Genomic DNA, 24,161 nt, shown 5'->3' with positions numbered 1-24,161 from the left:
CCGCAACGAGTCTCCCATGCAGGAGATGACTCTCAACTGCTTGGGTCAAGAGGCTCACCCTGACCATTGGAGCTTCTAGAAATTGTTGGACGCATGATGGTTGACATGCGACTAAGATTGCTTCCAGCTCAAGTGATAAATAGCCTTTCTATTTCGGGGTCAATATTGACTTTCGACGCATCGCCTATACTTCAAATATTGTTTGTAGCTTGGTCACACAAGCTACAATATGCCCAAGAATAAAAGGGTGCCTGCGAAAACACAAAACTTAACAAAGCATTAGTTGCCAAGTCCCCGACAACGGTGCTAAAATCTTTTTAGATAAAAGGAACGGATAATGGGGTTATTGCACGCAATCATCATTGTACATGCTTAAGCTATGCGTTTATGCCTATGCGTCAGAGGTCATGCATTGGAATGAAAATTTGTTAATCTAGTATGCAATGACCATGCGTTCCTATCACAAGTTTTCTTGCCTTCTTGCCAAGTATAACGAAAACGCAAGTTTCTCGGTTAATCCGAGGTCGAACACAGGGACTTGTCACTCAATAATACTTGTGAAGCAATGTGTTTGAGGCGATGAAAAAAAGAAAAAAGAAGAAGTTTAATGGAAATACACACTACTCCTACTCCTAACTAAACAGATTAAGCAATAGAAGACTTGCAATGAGAATTGGTACATACACAACAACCGTTAACGCATAGTAATGTTTATTATCTTAAATCGCTCAAGTAATCTCAACTCGTCGCACTGAGGCATCGCACACCTCTCGGTGGTCAGCCGCATGACTATATCTATATAGTGCATGGTTGCGTCGAGCATAAGATTGTGCCTATCTCTAGGAACAATGCATACTTTGCTTTAGTGTGTTCCATCTCTTACCTTCTCAGCCAGTTAGACACGACTAATTAACTTATAGACAAGCATTGCAACAACCCATAGACAAGCATTGCTACAGCCTTTCACCAAGCAAAGAGGATTAACTCACTATACTCGCACAACACACACCTCTCGGTGGGTTGCTACATGTGTCCTATCTCTAGGCTACACAATTAAGTCTGTGATCACCTTTGATAAATAAACAATGAAGGTAAATGAAGATAAAGATAAAGATGATGAAGAATATGGTATTAAAGGAATCAAGATATTCATTGATTACAAAATGTCTTAATATCTTAAGTTAAAATGTAATACAATACAGAGGTTAGAGGAGAAATGAAAGACTCTACGTCAAGGCTGCCGGTGGTGCCATGGATGAATGGTGGAGATGTCTCTCTCAAGCTCTATCTCCGACAAAAGCTCCGGTCGTCACTCGGTCTGGTTTGTGGAGATGAAGATTTCTCACTGAAAATCTTGCCCATGCTCTCATCTGTGATCGCAAACCTCTGCCTTGAGGCAGAAGTTCGGATGCTTTGAAATGAAGGTCCAAGGGGCTTTTTATAGAGTTTAAATGCCGACAGCTATCATGATTGCATTGTGTCTCACTGCTACCTTTGTCGCGGTATGGGCAATGTCACATCGTCTTATCTTGTTGATACTCCCAAGGTATGCGTCCGAGCTTGATTCAGCTAAAGTATCTATGCATTCTACCCATCTTGCGATCGCCCTTCTTTTATGGTTGTCACACCGTGGCTGCAATCTCTAAATGATCACCGCAACTTCCATGCGACGGATGCATGCGATCACCGCATGCATTCGTCTATGTGATAGCTCGGTTTTCAGCGTATGCGTTTGTCTTTGCAGTTGCTAGCTTTAATGTATGCGTTTGTCAGCGATTGCTTATTTCCATCGCATGCATTTGATTCTTGCGATAGCTACAAAAATAGACACTTTGACACGTAATAATACATAATATTTGGGTCAGTGAGGATTTAGGTGCTAATCGACGCAAAACTCAATTTTTCGCAAATTCTAAGTATTATCACGCAAAACTCAATTTTTCCCTATTCTTTATAGGGAGATGCAGAAGTGTGACTCGAATCATCACCTCTTAACTCTATTATCACATGGGACAACCTAGTAGATAAGTTTCTAGTGTTGGGGTTGATACCCTAAATCTCATAGGGTCATATAGTTTGTAATTGTAATGTGCAAATATCTTCATTTTTAGTTACATTAACCACAAACCAATAAACTAACATCCATATTATCTTGTGGTTTAAACATATATGTAGAGACATACGGGTGGATCATGTTTAAGTGATAACTTAAATGGTCTGTAGTAAATGGATAAGGCTGGATACCTTATCCTGGTGACACTACAAGTATGACCCGCTTTGTAGATGTTACAAGTATTGTAAAGTGCTACAAATGATATGATCCTGATCATTCATGTGGAGACATGTGAGCGGGGATATTCTATACAAAGGAGTTTGTATAAGACTGGACCATGAAACGTTTAGTCTCATTATATAAATTCGTTCATAATGGAGACTTACATTTCATCAGGATGACTACAGGTAACATGACCTGATTCCTGAGTGAGTTGTGGACTTTTACCTATGAAGGCGGTCATTTGATTTGTATGGGTGAGATTGGTCAGATCGTCGACTCAATAAGCCTACCATTTTAGGGATTTATCTTATTAAGGAGCTGGGAACACAGCTACATAAGAAGGAATACACTGCTTCCCCAAAGTCGGGGCAAGTAGATAAATTGCTTCTTTAAGGACTGATTTTGAGGCTTAAATAATGTGGCGCCACACCCTCTCTTAGCTCGAGAGGGGTTTTTTCATAGTTTGACCATGATTTATTGTTCAGTTGTACTTATGAGCAATTTGTGAAGGGTCCGAGTATTGTTAACTAGTTATATCCAATGGACATAGAAATATATCTGTAGTGTGAAGAGTACAGCTGTCGGTCTTTAGTGGAGTGTCCAACAATTAACAGATGGTGGATAATTTGATTAAAGAAGTTCATTTAATTATTCACGTACCCTTGGAACTTCAAGCTACAAGTCCATAAGGTCCCCTCGGTAGCTCAACAGGAATTAATGAGAATCATTTTTTGGATTAATTTGAATTGTTCAAATTAATTGAGGAAATTAATTATATGTGATATAATTAAGTTAATATAATTATATGTGATATAATTACTATAATGTATTTGATACATTATATTATTATGTACTTATGAGAGGAAATAAATATTTGAATATGATTCAAATATTAATTATATGAATTGGATTCATATAGTTAAATTTAATATAAATGTGATTTATATTAAAAGTCATTGGTGGGAGAAAAGAAACTATAGGTTATATTGTATAAGATACAATATTAAAATTATATGTTATATGTTATATTTGATATAATATATAGTTTAATATATATTATATAATAAGGTAGTTATCATATGAATATATATTAAATAATTTGTTAAAATAAATAAATAAATTTTATTTTATTTATTTATTTATTTTTGAAAATTATTTTTTGGTAGGTAGTTGTAACTCTCTCCCCCTTCTTTCTCTCCACTACATTAGTGGGAAGAGGGGTTTAACAGATGGTTTAGATTTTCTCTTCCTTTATGTGGTTTAATAGAAGGGTTTTGTAATTCTTACGATTTCTCCCAATCTTCTTTTCTTCTCTCCAATTCCCTCACCAAAAATAGCCAGAGCCCACAAACTCCTGGATTCTCATCCTAAAGAATACAGAGGTAGCCATTGTGGTGGTGTTCATCGGTTTGAGGGATTCAATTGAAAAACTTTTTTTCAAAGGTAATGGGTTCTGGACCCTAATTTCTTCTCTGTAATTTAGTGTAAGCATGCTGTAAATTCATTAGATGCATAATTTTATTCTTTCTCTGTAAAATTCTATGTTCTGTGAATTTTGGGATTTGGGTCCAATCCCCACTTCCGCTCAAGGTCCTTTAACAGGTATCCTTCATCTGGGAAAACATTTTCTGTCTGACAAGAACGCAAAATATAAAGGAGACATCATTACATTCATGCAATCTCCATCTGAATCTGTCGATGGAGCGTGGATTAGATTTCAAAAGTTGGTGAGGAGATGCCCACATCATGGACTCCCAACTTGCATCGTGATGAAGCAGTTCTATAGTGGGCTGAACCAAACATCAAAGATAATGGTCAATTCATCCACGGGAGGATCTTTGCTTAAAAGGTCCTTAAACGAAGCTCAAGAGTGTTGGGTTTTTTGTCCTAAAACTTTTGGTTTGTAAACAATAAAATTATTTTATTTTCAATAAAGATGTTTTTAAGGTTTATTCAATAAAGTTGTTATTGAATGTATGAATTGCTCATTTTATTTTAAAGAACCTGAATCCAATACACTAAGATCCATGGCTATTACATGGGTACTTGAACTTTATGTGGAACAAGAGTGGATCAAATTCGAATAGATAGCCAAAACGGTTTATAGTATACAGATAAGATTGGGTACCTTATCTTAGGGATATTATTTGATGCGACCAACTTTGTAGTTGTTACAAACGATGTAATTCTGAATCGTTAATGTGGAGAGATGCGAGTGGAGGCATCCTATGCAAAGAGTTTGTATAAAACCGGACCAAGAAATAAGTCACTCTTACTTTATAAATGTTGTTTACATTTTAAGACTGACTATTTCAAAGCGATGACCTAGGTAACTTGACCTTAATCCCGAGCTAACTATGAACTCCTATTTATTCGGGATTATCCTTAAATTTTCATGGGTGAGGATTTCATTCGGAATTTGAAGAAGTATTTGGTTTGGATAATGAATCGAGGAAGAACAAACTGAGCCCATGCTTCTCAGAAGCCTTGAACAAGTGAGAAGGCGTAATAGCACCCCTGTAGCTATCTTTCTAGGTAGGCTTCTTAGTCCTGAGAGAAGTGTAGACAATAAAGATGTGAATGTGGAGACCCTGGGATCTGTGGCTACCCACTCTCCTGAGATGAGCAATGTTCGGTGGGTCAAAAAGAAGGAAGAGCCTAAGCTTGAGAAAGCAATGACAGTTCTACCAGGTAAGCTTCTAAAGAAGTGTGACGACCCAGGTATGTTCACTTTTCCTTGTAAAATAGGTAAAAGAAGCTTGAAAATGTCATGATTGATCTAGGATTTTCTATGAATGTGATGCTTGCTTCTGCCTTTTATGAGCTTAAAATTAGGAATCTACAAAATCCTGGAATTGTGATTTAGTTGGTTGTGATTTAGTTAGAGAGTTATTGTGAATGTTGATGGCTTTCTCTTCCCAGCTGAATTTTATGTTCTGAATGTCTGTTCTAATTCTTCTTCTTCTTGGAAATTTTTTCTATTAGGAAGACCCTTCCTTAAGACCACCAAAGCCCATATTGATGTTGGGGAAGGTTAATTTCTATTGAGTGGTGTGGGAAACCCAAGAAGTACTCCATGTTTGATGTCGATGCCTTCACTAACCCTTTTTCATACCGTGAGATTTTACCATTGTCGGGTGGGCAATCTAATGCTTTAAAAACAAATGATGGAGATGTGCTGATCAACATTGAGCCAGGATGATCTAGCAAAATACAATCGAGCAACCGACTTTAGACATTTGCACTTTTGGAGGCAGCTAGACATTTAAAATATATCGCTTTCTTTTTATTTTATGTTTTTAGTGTAACTTTTTGGTTTCTTCTTAGCTTATCTGGAAAATTTTTTTTACAAAGTATCATTTGAGGCTGAATCTTGAAGCAGGCTCAACCCTTCTTTCAGCATGCTCCAAATTAAAGAGAGTTTCTCTATTCTCCTTTAATTATTCCCTGCTCTTGCTTTTACTTTTATACATTGAGGACAATGTATCTTCTGAAAGTTGAGGGTGTTTAGGTTTGAGTATCGCTTACTTTTTGGTTAATGCATATCTGACAATCTTTGATCATCTGAGCTCGGACTTGAGTGTTTTGAATACCTGGTTGCTCGGTTGATTGTGCTTATTATTAGGATTGTTGATGATACACTCATTTAGGATCTTGCATGTTTGAGATAATTTAGGAAGAACATACGCATGATCATTTAGCCATTTTAAAAAAATTTCTTCTATCTCATGAAAACTTGAATTCTTTGATTGCCTATTCTAGGTCTTTTGCATGCTTAGATTTGCTTTATGGGGCCCATATTTTTGTTGTCACCTCGAAAGGTCTTAGTAATAGGATTAAACTCTTCTAAACATCAATTTAGTAATGTGTGCTCAAGGATATAACCAACCGATTTTTTCCACTTAAAAAAAGAGAGAAAAAAAAGCAAGAGAAAAAGAAAAGAAATAAAAGTGTTATGAAAAAAAAAGAAGTAAGAACAAGGAGAGGTTTGCTCTGCTTTCTCGTGTTCCCGAAAAATGAGCAAGCTTAGGCACCTTTGAAGGAATTCGACCCATAGTCAGATGTCATTCTCGTAACCTAGGTGGGCAAGCCAAAATGAAAGTAGTTTTTATATGCTTTAATAAATAAACTTTGTCTAAGCTGATTTTGTATAAAGAAGAGGTATTTAAGATGACCATAGGAAACAACTCAACCTAGAAACCTACCTAGGAGTTTATTTAGTTAGTTGAACTTTCTAATATTTCAGTTAAATATGCAGATAAGGAAAAAGGGAAAGAGAAGGTTGTGCGCCTGTATCAAACGAAGTGATGTAGTCGCATCAGTAGGATGATGTGCACTACCCACAGCACTACAGTATCTTTGAAGTTGGTAATGTGGGAAGCATCATCAATCAAGAGATGTTGGAGTGTGGCCCAAGAATGAGGAAGTGTTGGTTCTTTCCCTCTTTAATCTGCAAGTTATGTGAAAGGGTCGAGGTGGTGATTGATGCGGTCAAAGATGTCTGAAAAGTTAAGCCTGCAATTGATGTCACTTTGATCAAGAGGTTGTAAGGAAATAGGGTGGCTCGTAAGGGCAAATCCGTAAAGACCACACCTCAATGTGCTCTTCTTCTGCCAAGGCAACTCTATCTAGGAGTTCTGTACCGCCTTCTCTCGAGGAGTACACATTCGACATAGTTTTTCAGATTTCTTCTTTGGTACAATAGGCTATAGTCTCAGTTTAGCCTCCACTCAATCAAAGAGATGTCCCTCTCGGTTCTACCTCTGTTTTTTATGTGCCTGCAGTAGCAGGTGATACTCCAACAATACCTCTTCAGCAGCTGCATGATATTAATGCTTCCATTGTTGTAGTGGGCACTTAACTAGAGAGGTTTATGAGGTGGACCCACACATATTGGCAGTATGCTAGAGACCGTGATGTGGCTTTTAGAACATTCCTTTGTCATGCTCGTCCTGAGTATTATCTGCCTATCCCTTCCTTCTCTGATCACATCTTCCAAGAACTCGTTGATGAAGAATGAGACCCTGAAGTTGATGATGATGCTCCAGCTTAATAGGGAAATATCGTGTTCCTTCTCTTGTTTTTTTTTTTTTCCTTTTATAGTTCAGAATTCCATTTATTTTGCTTTGGTTTTAGTTTCTATATTTTTAGGATAGTTTTTCTTGATGATAGTTATTATTTTTAATTCTACTAGACTTTATTTGTAATGACTGCTATTATGAAACTTTTAGTTGCATGTTGTTTGGTTGCTGTGCAAAGATGCTCTTCATGATGATACTTAGGGCATATCTCTTTTTTGTGTACCTTGCTTTCAATCCCAAAAAATATGCAAAACCAAGAGTTTTAGTTTTATCTATTTTTGTAAAACCTTTCTAGGCTAGTCTCGTGCATGCCCACTAGTTTTGTGTACCAAAAGATCCTAGCCATACATTTTGCAACAAAACCAAAGCACCATTCTCTTGTTTTTGCCCCTTTTGTAGGTTATCTTTCTTAAGCAATGGGGACATCGCTTATTTTAAGTTCGGGGGGAGAACTTTCGCATTATGTTTATCAATGTTATATTTATTGTGAGAATGTGTATATGTATGTATGCTAGGCCTTTAAAAAAGGGAAAGAGGGAAAGCTAGGATGACACTCCTCCTTTCAGAGTTAACCAAAGTATCCAAGCGCCAGCATGACACCCATGCTTTCTTTTGTAGCAAAATGGTTAATGAGGAAAGTGAGTGTCTGCCTCAAGTGTGACTCTTGCTCATAGTTGATGCTTGCAGTTAACTCATGGGGGCAAGCTGGAACGAAGGTGAGAATGACACCGAGGATCGTTCCTAGGCAAGAACATTTTGTTTTTAAAAAAAAAAAGAGAAAAAAAAAGAAATAAAATTATGGAGGCTTGTAAGATGTAAGCCTTGAAGCCTACCCAAAGTGTAAATTTAGGGGGAACTAGGGAGGTTCCTTTTGTAATCCACATTAGTTCGGTGTTAGGTGAGGTTGTGGCATGTTTTGGATCCCCTTAGGGTCAATGATTGGTAGCTTAGCTAGTTTGGTATGTTTGAGGTGGCTAGTGGAAATGTTAAGCCATGGGCAAATGGAAACTATTGTGAAGATTCTTAGGGAGTTTGTTGTTTGGTTAGGTATTGGATTAGAGACCATTGTTGAAAGTTTTTTTCTTTACACTTATCAAACTGAGCCTACATTTTGGGCTTTGGGTGTTGTTTTTGATAATATTTTCTTGAGGGCAAGAAAAGATTTAAGTTTAGGAGTATGATTCATGCTATAAATTATATGTTTTGAAGGCATTTTTATGCACTTTTTACTAGGGAAAATGAACTATCTCATGAGTTTTCTCTTGAATTTTGGCTTAATCCACAAAATTTAGCTCTTAAAGGTCTAATTGGGCTTTCATTATTATATTTGATTATTTGGAGCTAATTTGGTGAATTATCGCAATTGATAGCTTCTGCAGGGTTTTAATTTGATACGCCTACAATAGCCTGATGTGACTGTAGTACTGGGCCCTAAAATTCTATATTTTGTATCAGTCAAGATCAGTTTTGATTTTTTTTTAGTATTTCAGTTGTTCAGTTCCAATATTACTTGGAAGTCACTTAAACCTTGAATTTCGGTCTTCCCCAACAACTTTAGGGCTTATAAAAGGGATGGAAGCCATCCAAATTGAGATCATCAACTCCTTGGCCGAACCTAGTTTCTTCCTCATCATTGCTGTCATTTTCTAGCAGTCACCTTGGGTTCTTTTTCATGTACGAATAAAAGTGCCTTTAAGGTGTTTTGGCTTTAGGATTTCTTGTCCCATGGAAGTGTGTGCTAAGGAATGATTTCCACCTTGGAAAAGGGGAGATTATCCTAGGGAAAGACTTGAAACTTGAAGATTTATATCAAGTTCATTGGGGTTGCAATTTTCTAACATTTATTTTCTTTTATTTATTCATTATAATTATTTTTATTCCTTTCTTTTCTTTTCAATAGAACTACATTGTAGGGTTTCAACAAAGTAGATTCCCTAAGGTCTTTATGGCTTAAGTGATATTGCATTTCAGACCAACTTGATTTATGCATTCTCTTTGTTAAAATTAAAGTTTATATTCGTAAATTAAATTGACCACTAAATTTAACAATTTAGTGGAGCTTTAGTTTTGAGAAGGCTAGAGTGTAAATGGAACTTGCAAAGGGATATGGAACCAAAAGCCTAGGAATAGGAGGGTCACGTCACCTTTGAAATAAGGGACACCATAGGGTAAAGAAACTGAACTTTAATTAATCTAGGATTTAGTTACCCATGTGAACATTCATAATAGCTTCTTAGAGCTCCTAAAGGAATTGGACACAAGACCAAATAGGTGTAGATTTCTACCTATACATATTTCACTGTCCTAGTGTGATGCGACCGCATCACTTTTGACATAGAGTCTGTAAGATTGAAGCATTGTTAGCCTTGTTCGATTACCATGGTTTACTATTTTTAACTTCAACTTCTACTCATTCACAACACAACTCATTTTGGTTACCTTTGGTTGCATTAAATTTATAGTCTTGATCAAACTAAAACTACTAGTAGTCTTGTAGGTTGGGTACTTAGAATACTCTTGAGATTGTTACTTCTTCAACCTTGTATATTTGCACTTAGATCTCACTTTTCTGAAATATTTTGCTTCCCATACATTTGCTTGACCATAAACCCATATAGCAAATAGATGGGTCCACAACCCCCCCCCCCCCCCAACTATGTCGAGGCTCCCTCAATGCTTGAGGTGGATGTGACGAACTAGATGAACCGACATCAACTTCTCTTGTTGGTGTACTAGGCTCTTCAACAACTCTTGTTAAAGTTTCAGTAGTTTCGTTGGAAAGCTCATTTGACACTATTTTACTGTGTGGCTTATGCTACATAATGTGGTCATCTTCTAAAAATATAGCGTTTGTCGACACAAACACTTTATTATCCTTAAGATTGTAGAAGTAACCACCTTTCATTCCCTTGGGGTAACCTATAAATAGGCATAGCTTTGTAATCATGCTTGTCCTCAAGCAATTTCTTAGGTTCCAATAGCTTCTTCAACGTTTGACAATCTAAGTTTTATTATGTGCAAACCTCTTTGACCGCATTCCCGAACGAGTTTGTTTTTAGGTTTTTGGCAAGGACACTGCCACTTTCTAAGTTTTGGGGTGGCAGTGCTCTGGGCAAATGTGTCCATCACATTGCGATGCTAAAAAAAATCTTAATAAGAACTCCACTGTCAGCGCAAAGGGGAAACCGAAGCTGATAAGAGTTAAAGTTGTGAAAGGCACTTATCCGTTGTTGGATACTTCACATGACACCCGTGCAGGTAAGTCAAAACGAAAGTAAGTGGCCAAGATCAACGCATAAGAACAACTCCTCTATCTGGCGCAAGCCCAAATTAAGAATAGAGTTGAGTTGAATATGGCACACAACCGATGTTGGATGCCCGCATGACACTCGTGGGGGCAAGCCAAAACAAAGAGCGTAACCAGGTTCAACGCCCTAATTCAATAATATATCGTAGAGCTTTGAATCTTATTAAGCGAACGCATTGTAAAAAGCTAAAAGCAAATTTGCTTGAAATGAGTAAAAAAAAAATTTTGAGCGAAGGCTTGCTAGAATTAAACTTAGAAAAGATCTCTTAGAAGAAGTAGTTAATTTTAAGAGGAGTGTTGCTGCCAAGGTTAGAGGTGCAAGTGATTTATATTTTGAAAAGTTGGCCTACGCAAAGGGAAAGCTAGAGGATAAATTTTGAATTTCCTAAGTATAAGACATGCTTGAGGATAAGCATGGTTCTAAGTTTGGGGGTGTGATAGCTGGTAGAAATACAAGCTATTGTAGCCTTTTATTTAGAATTATGAGGGCTAACAAGCAGAATATGCGTTGATAATAATAGGAATTTATGAGAAAAGTGAGCTTGCATTGATCAACACTGAAAGTCTCTACTAATCGTATATTATGCATTATTCTGCATCAAGATGTATATTTCTGTAGCTATCGCAGGAATCGATCACATGTGTTAATCCCATACCATCGCAAAGTTGAGTGCATGCGTTCATCGCATGGATGTGGCGGCTACAGAGTAATAACTGCGATAGAAGGTTGATCGCAAGGTGGGTGGAGTGCGTTGGTACTTTGGGAAAAACAAGCATGAACGCATACCTTGGGAGTATCGAAAGGATAAGATGATATTGACATTTCACCTACTGTGTCAGAAGTGGCAGTGATTCAGAGCAGGACCACCAATGTTGTTGGTGATTGAACTCTATAAATAGAGCATTAGAGCCCAAATTCAAGGCACCCGAGCTTTTGCCTTAAGGCAGATCCTTGTGATCATAGATGAAAGCATGAACAAGATATTTTTTTAGGATTCTTCACCTCCATGGCCCATTCCGAGTGACGATCGGAGTTTCATAGGAGATAGAGCTCGAAAGAGATTACTCCACCACCCATCCATGGCACCACTAGCAGCCTTGACATACATCTGATGGAAGCAAGAGATTGCCTACATCTAGCCCTCCATCTTTCTTCTTATCTTTGTATTATATTACATTTTGGCTTAAGACATTAATACATTTTGTAACCAATGCATTTCTTTAATTCCTTCAACACCGTCTTCGTCATCATCTTCTTCTTTATCATTTTTTACTTTTATTGCAGAGAATTGAGTGTAGATTGCAAGAGTTATCGCATACTCAATCATGCGACATAGAGATATGACGCATGTAGCAACCCACCGAGAGGTGTACATTGTGTGAGTATAACGAGACAATCCTCTTTGCTTAGTGTGAGGCTATCGTAATGCTTGTCTATGAGCTGAATAGTTATAACCACTGCCCGAGAGGGTAAGTAGTGGGACTCACTAAGCAAAGTAAGTTGTTTTCCTAGAGATAGAAATAATCTTATACTCAACGCAACCATGCGTTATAGAGATATAAACATGAGGCTGATCACCGAGAGGTATGCAATGCGTAAGTGTAGCGAGCTGGGATTACCCTTGCGACCAAACTTAATGCCACGGTGAATTTATTCCCTCCACAATTCTATTTCTTCGTGCATATTATTACGCGTTAACAGTTGCCGCATCTCTACCAATTCTCATAGTTAAACTTTCATTGCTCAATCTGTTTAGTTAGGAGTAGGAGTAGCGCACAATTCCTTTAATTTCTGTCTTTTACTTTTGTTCTTCACCTCAAACGCATTACTTCACAAATATTATTGAGTTACAAGTCCCTATTTTCGACCTTGGGTCACCCCCAGAAACTTGCGTTCTCGTTATACTTGGCGAGAAAGTGAGAAAACTTGTGACAGGAACGCATGGTCATCGCATACACGCTTAAATGAATATTGTATATTTCCTAGTCGAGTGCATGACCATCGACACATGGATATCAATGCATAGCATAAGACATGCATTATATATTTTCCTCGCACCAATCCCATCTCTTTATTCTCCCTCTAGCTTGAATGAGTTGTATTCCTCTTAGACTTTATTCCATATTCGAATTTTCTTGCTCAACGATACATTTCTCTTCTTTGGTTTCTTTGTATGTCTATTTTTTTAGATCGGGTAGATACGCTAGTAGATCCAACGATATTTCGGTAGATCTAACCATTTTTTTGGTAGACCTAACTACTTTTTTAGTATATATGAACGATGTTATAGAAGATCTAGTTTTTTTTTCCTGTTTAGATCTATTTTTTTTTTCAAATATTTGGTTTCTCGCTAAATATTTGTACGTTGTCTCTTGGTTTCCTCATATTTTATTCTTCCTTGCATGTTTGATTTTCCGACTCTTGTTAGCTCTGTACTTTTTCTAATTCCAGACTGTTCTGATTTAGCTTCTGTTCCATTTTCGACATCTTTTTGGCTTGCATGTTTGTAACTAACTAGGTTTACTCCTATAATTTGTTATTCATCTCTTACAATTTATTTCCACTTTTGTTTCCATTTTCTCGAATGGGTTATATTTTTTTATCCATTTATATTGTATTTACTTCATCTCTGTTCTTCCTTCATATATATTGTATTTTTTTTATCCATTTATATTATATGTTGAATCTGTTCTGTTTCCTGATTATCTTCCATACTTTTTTCTTCAAGACTTCCTCTTGTCCCTTCAATATTAAAACATGTGTCCTTCCCGTGTCGTTTTTCTTATGGCTTTCCATCAAAATTGGATGGCGAGTGAATTCTTGTTAGGGGGTACTGACCATGTTATTAGAGATTGGTGGGGGGTCAATCCAACAGGTCTATTTTCTATCCTTTTTCCTCCTGAAGATCGATGTTGATTTGTTTCAAAAAATTTGCAATCTCATATTTGAGTATGATTTCTGATTTAATTTTATTTCATTTTGATATTTAGATTAAAAAAAGAATGCATATATGTTTTTCCGTATGTTTTATGGACTGTTTTGCATTTCTTACTCCATATATATTCAATTTCTTTTCTGTTCTATATCTGATGAATGGATTTTTTTTTCTTCGTTCCATTGAATTTGTTTTCAGGATTCAAATAAATTCAATTATCATACATTTAAATTTAACTTCAATTTTATAAGTATTGAAACTGTTTATTTTCTTCGCTTAGAGTTGGATTTGTTCTAATGAAATAGCTATTTCAAATCATGAGGCCTTCTAATCTTTATTATAATGTCATTTCGTGTATGAGATATTACGTATGGGCAGACTCGTTGTGTGGCAAGCTGAGAAATATGAGATGGAATTTGGACGTCGGAAGGAGGTAGTTCAATGCCATATTTGGTATTGAAGGGTTGATTGCGGATGATAGATGTGACCTAATTGATATAATTGGCACGGACATAAAAAGATGAGGCATTTCCTCGCTGTACCAGAAGAGAAACAACTATGGTACTGCACATGTCTACTTGCTCAGACCCGCTAGACTGACCATCTAATATTTCAACCCGTAAACATATATTTTGTGAATTTGTTTTTTTGGAACGACCACATGTTCAGTCGTTTGATAGAATTTTTGTGTGTTCAGAACAATGTAACTGTACTACACTATCACATTCTCACTATCATTATAAAATGGAAGGTAATTATTCTATGTACAATTTCAGTTCCACATATACGATCCAAATTATATAAACATAAACTATTAAATTATCCAGTTATTCAACGTGTATGTGTACAATATGTTAAATAATAATATTAAGTTAGCAAGATTCAATATACAAGATTCAATATACATACATACAATAGATCAATTCATAAGTAATTGAGCAGCAATATGACATGTATTTTGGTGGTATGTTTTACAGATTGAAGAGAATTAGAATTATTATAGTTTTTGAAAAGAATACATTGAAAATAATCTGTTATGTTTTACAAATTGAGATTTTCTAGTTTATGTCATAAAAGAGTTGAAAAAATAGGTATATAGATGAAAATTAATCAATAATAGCAAAGCAAAACAAAAAAAAAATTAAAAACAATCAATATCATTTACAAAAACTGCATCAGATATCATAACTACCCTCAACTCTACATCTAAACACAGACTTCTAGACTCAACTTAATTCAACTTTGCACACCAAACAAGACAATAATTAATAACTCAACTTAACTCTGCACAACAAATATAGACAATTTAACTCTAAAAATAAAGACAATTTAATTACCAACTCAACTCAACTCAACTCTCTGCTTTTATCATGCAGCAAATGCGCCCCTAATGTATTCTCAACTTCAGCCTTTTACTCCTTGAACTTTTCCAAAGCTTCAGACTTGAAATGAATTAGGTAAACATACCCATAACTAGAATAATCATCTATAAAGGAGATGAAACATTCAAACTCTCCTCTTGCCTTAACATTCATAGGACCATAGAGGTACGAATGTACAAATTTCAAGGGTTTTTTTTTTTTTTTTTTGGCTCTATGACCTTTTCCAATAAAAGGTTTTTTTAGTCATTTTATCTTTAAGACATGACTCACATACTGGTAAAGAATTTTCTTCTAACCCGCTTAGAAGTCCATTCTTAACAAACCTCTCAGTCCTATTGAGATTTATGTGACCTAATATTAGGTGCCAAAATTGAGCTTTTTCTTTAGGAGAAACTTTTTGTCTTTTATTTTTAGTTATTGCATTTCTAAACTTTTCATTACTAAGAATGGTCTTAAATGCTAACAGCCTTAACACATAGAGATTACTTTCAAGATTTGCATAACAAATTTGAACATAATGCTTGTAAATAAACACTTTATCTATATTAAAGTTCAAAGTATAAGATTGTTTAAGAAAATACTTTATAAAAATAAAGTTCCTCTTCAAACCAAGAACTACATATACATAATCTAATAACAAATATGATTTTTGTAAGAGTAATCAGAGGCCTCCCACTGCTACAACTGAGACGACTTGCCCAGTTCCAATACATATAGTCATCTCACTAGTCTTGAACTGCTACTAGGCACTAATTCCCTGAAAAGAAGAATAGGCATGATTAGTGGGACCTAAATCAATTATCCAAGTTGAATCATCATTCTCCACTAAGCAAGTTTCCAATACTAGTAAATCACGTTTACCTTGTTTGGCTTTCTTCTTCTCTACCAAATACTTGAGACAGTTACTTTTTAAAAGTCTCTCTTGGTTACATTGGAAGCAGCTTCCTTTGGCAACATTGGCCTTTATGCCCCTCTGGGCCGCAACAAGATTAACTTTTCCCTAACCTCCCTTCTTTCTCTTCCACTTTTTGGTGCTAGAAGAATAAGGTACAGAATTCATTCAATAGGTCAAACCTTTGTGGAACTTCTTTGAGGAAGTGGCTGAAGGAAATTGAAACATGAGGATTTCCATGAGCAGCGGAAGGATCATTCCATATTTCAATCGTATATGAACAACATAATTACAATCACAAAACGAAAACAACAGGCTATGCATAAAACAAAATTACAGCATGCTTTTTATACGATCAAGGGACGAAATTCACCTACCTTTGAAGACTCATATTCAACACCCTTGATCACGAATGCTCGAACAACCAGCAAAACTGCAACACGAATGCTCGAACACTTCGATCGCTACACTGTACGACCACAGCGAACTCGAACATAGCGATCACCCGGATCATGAACATAGCGAACGCAACGAACATGCACCATAGAACCTCGACTAGTGTCGAGTTGAGTATGACACCACCACAAAGGTTACTGATAACGGGCAGAAATGCACATTATCATAGTGTTAATTTATTAAACAATGATGGATTGCGTTGATGAAAAATGATAAATTGCGTCCATTAAGCATAAAATTTATAATATTGTGATCGCGTGCGTCAGCGCATTAGAACTATTGATTTTTGTATTTTTCATGCAGAATATACGTTAATGTATTGCAGAGATTACAATCATAGGAATTCATCGGTCGAGCACAACTTCACCGCAAGACTTTGCGTTGATCGTGCTCGCAAATATTCACCCAAGAAGAATCACCGCAACATGTTGGACACATCCAGACGAAAGGACAATTAAGATCGATGGGATAAAAAGTTGACAGCAGTCGGATCCAAATTAAGTTGATAGCCGATAACGGTCACAAAGTATATCCAGCTTTATCGGTGACAATTATTCGGTGCATCAGTCAGGAATTAAAGCTGTCCCATCTGAATAACCAGGAAAGAGAAGCCACCTTTCACCTTTTGATGCCCTATAAATACCAAGTGCATTCTTCAGAGAAAGGGTTAAGTAGTTGATTAGTTCACCATTTTTAGTTCACGCCTCTGTCCATAGTTTTCTTTCACCTTTTTAAGGCGGACGCGAGGAAGAAGTTGTGCTGGTAGATCGTTCCGGAAAGCTTGGGAGAGCACCAAAAGCTACTAAGATGGAGAGAGAGACGACTCCTGCGAAAGCGGGAATATCTTTAGTTCAGAATAGAGATTCCAGTGTAAAAAGCCTCGATCAGCAAGGAATTACTACCAGGCTCTCTACCTTAACTTCCATTAGCATTTTGTACTTAACTTATATATAAGAATGGAATTTCTTTCTCTATATCTGTTCAATCTCTGTGATTCACGCATGAGTAGCTAAATTAGTTGAATGGGTTGAGAAGCGTTTAGCTAGCACAACGAGGGAATCTTCATTCTGTGTGATTATCTTGTTTATGTATGCTTCATTTGTCTATTAGAGATACTCGGGAGGGTAGTCTAAGGATAGGACCTAGACTTGGGAAGGTCAGGTCAGAATCTAGGTTTGGAAAAACCAGATTAGAATGCATAAATGGGAGATAGACGCTTAGGGATGAGTACTATTTGTTATCAACACATCGCATGCATCTTAGCAATAAGATATGATTGTATGCGGTCACCTTGCTTTCTTGCATTTTGCATCAATGCATAGGACAAGAGTAGAGACTTAGGAATAAGCTCTATGCACATTTTGCATTCAACATTTGTGTCCTAGATTTAGGAGCATTGCATTTACATTGGAAGATGACTTGCTGTGCATGGTAGTAACATGATCGCATAGTCTAACGCATTCCCAAGTAACGCTAGCTAAAGATCTTCTCGACCCGTTCATCGCATACTCATCGCTTCTATCAACGCAACTTTGTTTCTCAAATCTGCCGCATTTATTTATCTCTTTTTATCAACACAACAACAATCCACCACTTCATTTATTTACTCAGTCACCGCAAAGTTTTCATAAGAAAATTATCAACACAAACTATTTTCACAAGTCCTTGTGATCGACCCTGGACTTACCAGGAAACTCAGGGGAATTTACACTTGAATTCCGCTAGGGAAACTTGAGTGCACAATGTAATTTCACCAATGCATTTCATCCATATTTCCATTCAATAAAATAACGCATCAAGTTTTTGGCGCCATTGCAAGAGACTTCGGCAAAATAGTTTGTTAACGGTAGTTTTTTTTATTTCTTTGCAGAACTCTCAATCTCTGGCGAATTACGACCCGGAGATTGAGAGGACTTTTAAGAGGAGACTGAGGAACCGCCAACAGCAACCACAATCCGTAAAGAAGAGATGACGGAGCAGCCTAAGAATGAAGTACCAAACAACAACAATGTCATTGCAAATCTAATTCTGTTGGCCAATCCGAGAATCATGAGGCCTACCTTAGACGGAAGTATATTTGAAATGAAACTGGTGATGCTGCAGATGATTCAGGTTGCATGTCAATTCGGAGGAAGGCGTGGCGAGGATCCGCACGCCCATCTCCGAAGTTTTATTGAAATCTGCAATACTTTTGTGTTCCCGAATATCTCTACTGAGGAGGTTCGACTATCGCTGTTTCCATTTTCTCTCTGTGATCAGGCTAGAAAATGAGCTTACTCACTCAAACCAGGAGAGATCACTTCTTGGGAGCAGGTGGTGGAGAAGTTTATGAAGAAGTATTTCCCACCTACAGAGAATGCCATACGAAGAAAGCTTATCAATAATTTTGAACAAGACATAGACGAATCGCTCAGCGATGCCTGGGCGAGGTTTAAAAGGTTGGTCCGAGATTTTTCGCATAATGGGCTGCCAGACTCCTTCAGATGGAAATTTTCTACCACAGTTTGTATCGTGCTTCGCAGACTGCTGCCAATACGGCAACAGTTGGTGGTCTGCTTGACAAGACTTATGATGAGGCGAAGAATATCCTGGATCGCATCTCCAAGAATCATGAAAACTGGAGGGAAAGCGACAAGAGATTAAGACTCAAAGATTCTGATACAAATAACGGTGCTATTGTTTCACTACAAAACCAAATGACTGCAATTATGAACTTGATCCAAGGAATGACGATCAACAGCCCAATACCGCAAAGTGGGCATATTAATGCAATAAGTCAAAACACCGTAAGGTGTGCGACCTGCGGTGATGGGCATGCTATGGAGGATTGCCCACAAAACCCACAGTCTGTATATTTTGTAAAGAAAAATCCTTTTTCCAACACCTATAACCCCGGGTGGAAAAACCACCCAAACTTTGCTTGGAAGAATCAACAACAAAACTTTCAATCTGTGGCACAAAAAGAAGGGCCACCAGGGTTCTTTCAATGCAGCAATGGTCAACAGAGCAACCAAGCAAGTAGCTCACAACAATCACCGCAATCTTCTTCCCTAGAAGACCTATTGAAGCAATATATAGAGAAAAATGAGACGGTGCTTCAAAGTCGGCTACGTCCATCCGCAACCTTGAATTGCAAATGGGCCAGATTGCAAATGAGCTCAAAAGTAGACCGCAAGGGGCGCTGCCAAGTTCAACCAAGCTTCCACACAACCTAGGGGGTTTAGGTAAGAAGCAATGTCAGGTTATGGCATTGCGCAGTGGAAAGACTGTGGAAAGAGAAAAGAAGGAGCAGAACAGATCAACCTCCATCGCAGCTGAACTGGAGATTACGGCAACACAAGAAGAAGAAAAAGAAAATGAAGCAGTAGAACCTAAGGTTGCGTCAACCTCAAAGTCAAATGAAACGGAAACCGTAAGAGTCCAGTTACCACCTTTCCCTCAGAGGCTAAAGAAGAAGAAAAATGAAGAGGTACAGTACCAACGCATCATGTCTATGCTTAAACAATTACATGTGAATATCCCTTTCAGTGAAGCAATTGAGGAAATTCCTGCCTATTCCAATTTTCTGAAGGACATGGTAACCAAGAAAAGAGGCACTGGAAAATTTGCCATAGTGGCACTAACGCAGAGTTCCAAATCTATTATCCCACCAAAGATGAGCGATCCTGGGAGCTTCACCATTCCTTGCTCCATAGGAGGACTCTATATTGGGTAAGCCCTGTGTGACCTGGGGGGACAACATAAATTTGATGCCACTGTCAATCTTTCGACAATTGAATGTGGGGGAGCTTGTGCCCACATTCATGACTCTCTAGTTGGCTGACGGATCTCTAGTTCATCTAGAGGGTAAAGTGAAGGACGTGTTGATCACCAATGATATATTTATTTTGCCAGCTGACTTCATCATCTTAGATTATGAGGCCGATAAAGACGTGCCCATCATTTTGGGGCGACCTTTCCTATCAACAGGCCATGCTCAAATTGATGTGCACAAGGGAGAGATCATTTTGTGCATCAACGAACAGAAGCTCAAATTTAAAATAATTCACGCCATGAAATTTCCTGATGAGGAAGACCTGCCAGATTCAAAAGATGAATTGAATTTGATTGAAGAAGAAAAGTCTGATGAAGAGTATGAAGAAGAGGATGCCAACGCATCCGTAGCTCCTGCAATGCGATCATAGCAAAGACAAATAGAGAAGAAGAATCGATCGCAATGCAAGAAGAAGAGCTGAAGGAAGAAAGAAAAATAACGCAACCTTCTCTCGTGGAACCACCAACCCTTGAATTAAAAACCCTACCAACTCATCTGAAGTACGCATTTCTGGGGCAGAATGAGAAGCTGTCGGTAATAATTTCTTCTGCGCTCAACACAGAACAAGAGAATGCATTGATAAGCATTCTCAAGAAGTATTGCGAGCAATCGGCTGGACACTCGCTAACATCAGAGGAATTAGCCCCGCGTACTGCATGCACCATATTCGTCTCGATGACGACCACAAGGCAACCATTGAAAATCAATGCAGACTTAACCTTGCGATGAAAGAGGTTGTCAAAAAGGAGATTATCAAATGGCTGGATGCGAGCATTATCTATCCTATTGCCAATAGCACGTGGGTCAGCCCCGTGCAATGTGTTTCGAAGAAGGGTGGAATGACGGTAGTCCCCAATGAGAACAATGAATTAATACCGCAAAGAACCATCACTGGATGACGCATCTGTATGGACTACCGCAAATTGAATGCGGCCACAAAGAAGGATCACTTCCTTCTGCCATTTATCGATCAAATGTTGGACATACTAGCAGGGAATGATTTTTACTGCTTCTTGCATGGATATGTCGGGTACAATCAAATCATGATAGCTTCTGAAGACCAAGACAAGACCACATTCACCTGCCCATATGGGACATTTGCTTTCCGTCACATGTCGTTCGACCTCTGCAATGCGCCAAGCATGTTCCAGAGGTGCATGATGGCAATATTTTCATATTTTCTCGAGGACTCAGTAGAAATATTTATGGATGACTTCTCCGTTTATGAGAATACTTATGAAGTCTACCTGGCCAATTTGGAGAAAATTCTAAAAAGGTGTGAAGAGACGAACCTGGTGCTTAATTGGGAAAAATGTCACTTCATGGTGACAGAGGGTATAGTATTGGGGCACAAGGTCTCTAGAGAAGGGTTGGAGGTGCACAAAGCAAAGATTGACGCAATTGAAAAGCTTTCACCTCCAACCAACGTAAAGGCAGTACGAAGCTTCCCGGGGCATGCCGAATTCTACAGACGATTCATTAAAGACTTTTCTAAGATAGCAAGACCATTGAGTGCATTACTAGCGGCAGACAGAAAGTTTGAATTTGACAATAATTGCCTCAACACATTTCGAATTTTAAAGGATGCGCTGATTACCGCATCCATCTTAATTGCGCTGGATTGGACACTGTCATTCAAAATCATGTGCGACGCAAGCAGGTATGCGATGGAAGCTGCATTAGCGCAAAAGAAGAAAACAATTTTGCACCCCATCGCATATGCGAGTAAAACCCTGAACCCTACTCAACTTAATTACACCACCACTGAAAAAAGAGCTCCTGGCTGTGATTTTTGCGTTGGAAAAATTCCGGGCATACTTGTTGGGAACAAGGTACCCATTCATACTGATCACTCGGTAATCAAAATTTGATGACAAAGAAGGACGTAAAGCCGAAATTGATCAGATGGGTTCTCCTCCTTCAAAAAGTTGATATCAAGATAATTGATCAAAAGGGGGCAGAGAATCAAGTTGCGGATCACTTGTCCAGACTGGAGAATCCCAAAGTTGACCGCAATGAATCTGAAGTGAGTGTCGTGTTCCCAGACGAGCAGTTGTTTCGCATAGAAGAACTGTCATGGTATGCGGACATCGTTAATTATTTGGTTTGTGAACAATTTCCTGAAGATTACACCTACCATCAACGGAAGAAGCTCAAGAATGAATGCAGACACTACTATTGGGATGAGTCGAATCTGTATAAAAGAGGTGCAGACCAAATCATTCGATTATGCGTATCGGATGCTGCTCAACAACGCATATTGTCATAGTGCCACAATTCACCTTATAGAGGGCACTTTGGAGGACAACGCACTGCAGCCAAAGTTTTGCAAAGTGGATTCTTTTGGCCTTCATTATTCAAGGATGTTGTTGACTATGTAATGAAATGTGATCGGTGTCAACGCACTGGCAACATTTCATGGAAGTACACGATGTCTATGAATACTATCCTGGAGCTGGAATTATTCGACGTATGGGGGATTGATTTCATGAGACCATTCCCTCCTTCAAACGGTAAACACTATATTCTATTAGCCGTTGACTATGTCTCCAAGTGGGTAGAGGCAATTGCATGTGTCGCAAGTGATGCGGCAGTAGTATCCCAATTCCTGAAGAAAAACATTTTCATGCGTTTTGGCACTCCCTGTGCCATCATAAGTGATGAAGATCACACTTTGTCAACCACAATATAAAGGAGTTGCTGCGCAAGTATAATATCCTCCACAAAGTGGCCACCGCATACCATTCGCAAACAAATGGCCAAGCTGAAGTGTCCAATCGGGAAATTAAATCGATACTTGAGAAGATAGTCAAACCTTCGCGAAAAGATTGGGCAATGAAGCTTGACGAGGCGTTATGGGCATATCGGACCGCATTTAAAACAGCAATAGGTATGTCCTCCTATGCGTTGGTATTTGGCAAGGTGTGCCATTTGCCTTTGAAGCTGGAGTATAAGGCATTGTGGGCGGTCAAGAAACTGAATTTTGATTTGGAGAAGGCAGGGAAAGCGCGGAAAAATCAACTGGTCGAGCTAGAAGAATGGAGGAACAACGCATATGAAAATGCGAAGATTTATAAAAAGCGCACCAAGCGCTGGCATGATCAACGCATATGCGGTAAGAACCTCCAAGTTGGGCAAAAAGTCTTACTCTTCAATTCAAGATTGCGGCTCTTCCTGGAAAAATTAAAATCGCGTTGGTCCAGTCCCTTCATCATCAAGGAAATATTTCCACATGGTGCGGTGGAACTAATCACCGAGGATGGCAGCCAAACATTTAAAGTTAATGGACAACGGATAAAGGCTTATTGCGGAGGAGATTTCCAACCAGACAAGGCCTCCGCAAAGTTGGAAAACCTGAACTACCCCTTACTCAACTCTTGAACATTTACCTCTTCGTCATTTTGCTAATATCAGTTTTTCATTTCTTATTCTCTAAAAAAAAAAAAAAAAAATGCTTCTATTGTTTTGTTTAAAATCAGTTGACCCTCTCTAAAATAAAGGCTCAAATGGGCCAAGATAGCTAAGGTTATTTTATTTAACTTGGGTCTAAATGAAATACAATGCCCATATTGGATTCTTGATTATCACCATGCAAATCTTGGTTTTAATTTAACTAGGTTTAATTTTACCCTCTACGAACACCATTTCAATTCCTATTTCACTCTTTCAAAAGGAGGTTCTCATAAACCGGCTCGTTGCCATAGAATAGCAGGGAAGACTTTATGGAAGCGTCATTGTATGAGGAGAGATCAATTTGTTGAGGAAGAAAATGTCTTGATGAACACTATTGTGTTTGTTAAGAGAGTCTTTAAAGGTAAGTTTCTTATTCCCTAAATTTTACATGTTTAACCTGTAGAATGCATAATGCATAATCAAGAACAAAGCAATCACTCGCTTCTATTGTGGGATTCGATCCCTTCACAATGGTCCATCTAAAGTCAAAATTATTGTGAGAATTGGTGTACAATATTAGAGATGGCCACAAACTTGAATAGGCCATTTGAGGCATCAACTAGAA

This window comes from Benincasa hispida, chromosome 12 (genome assembly GCF_027475165.1).
Source record: "Benincasa hispida cultivar pf3 chromosome 12, pf3_genome.v1.1, whole genome shotgun sequence".
NCBI lineage: Eukaryota > Viridiplantae > Streptophyta > Magnoliopsida > Cucurbitales > Cucurbitaceae > Benincasa > Benincasa hispida.
The sequence above is the reverse complement of the archived record's forward strand: the minus strand, read 5'-3'. Positions refer to the sequence as shown.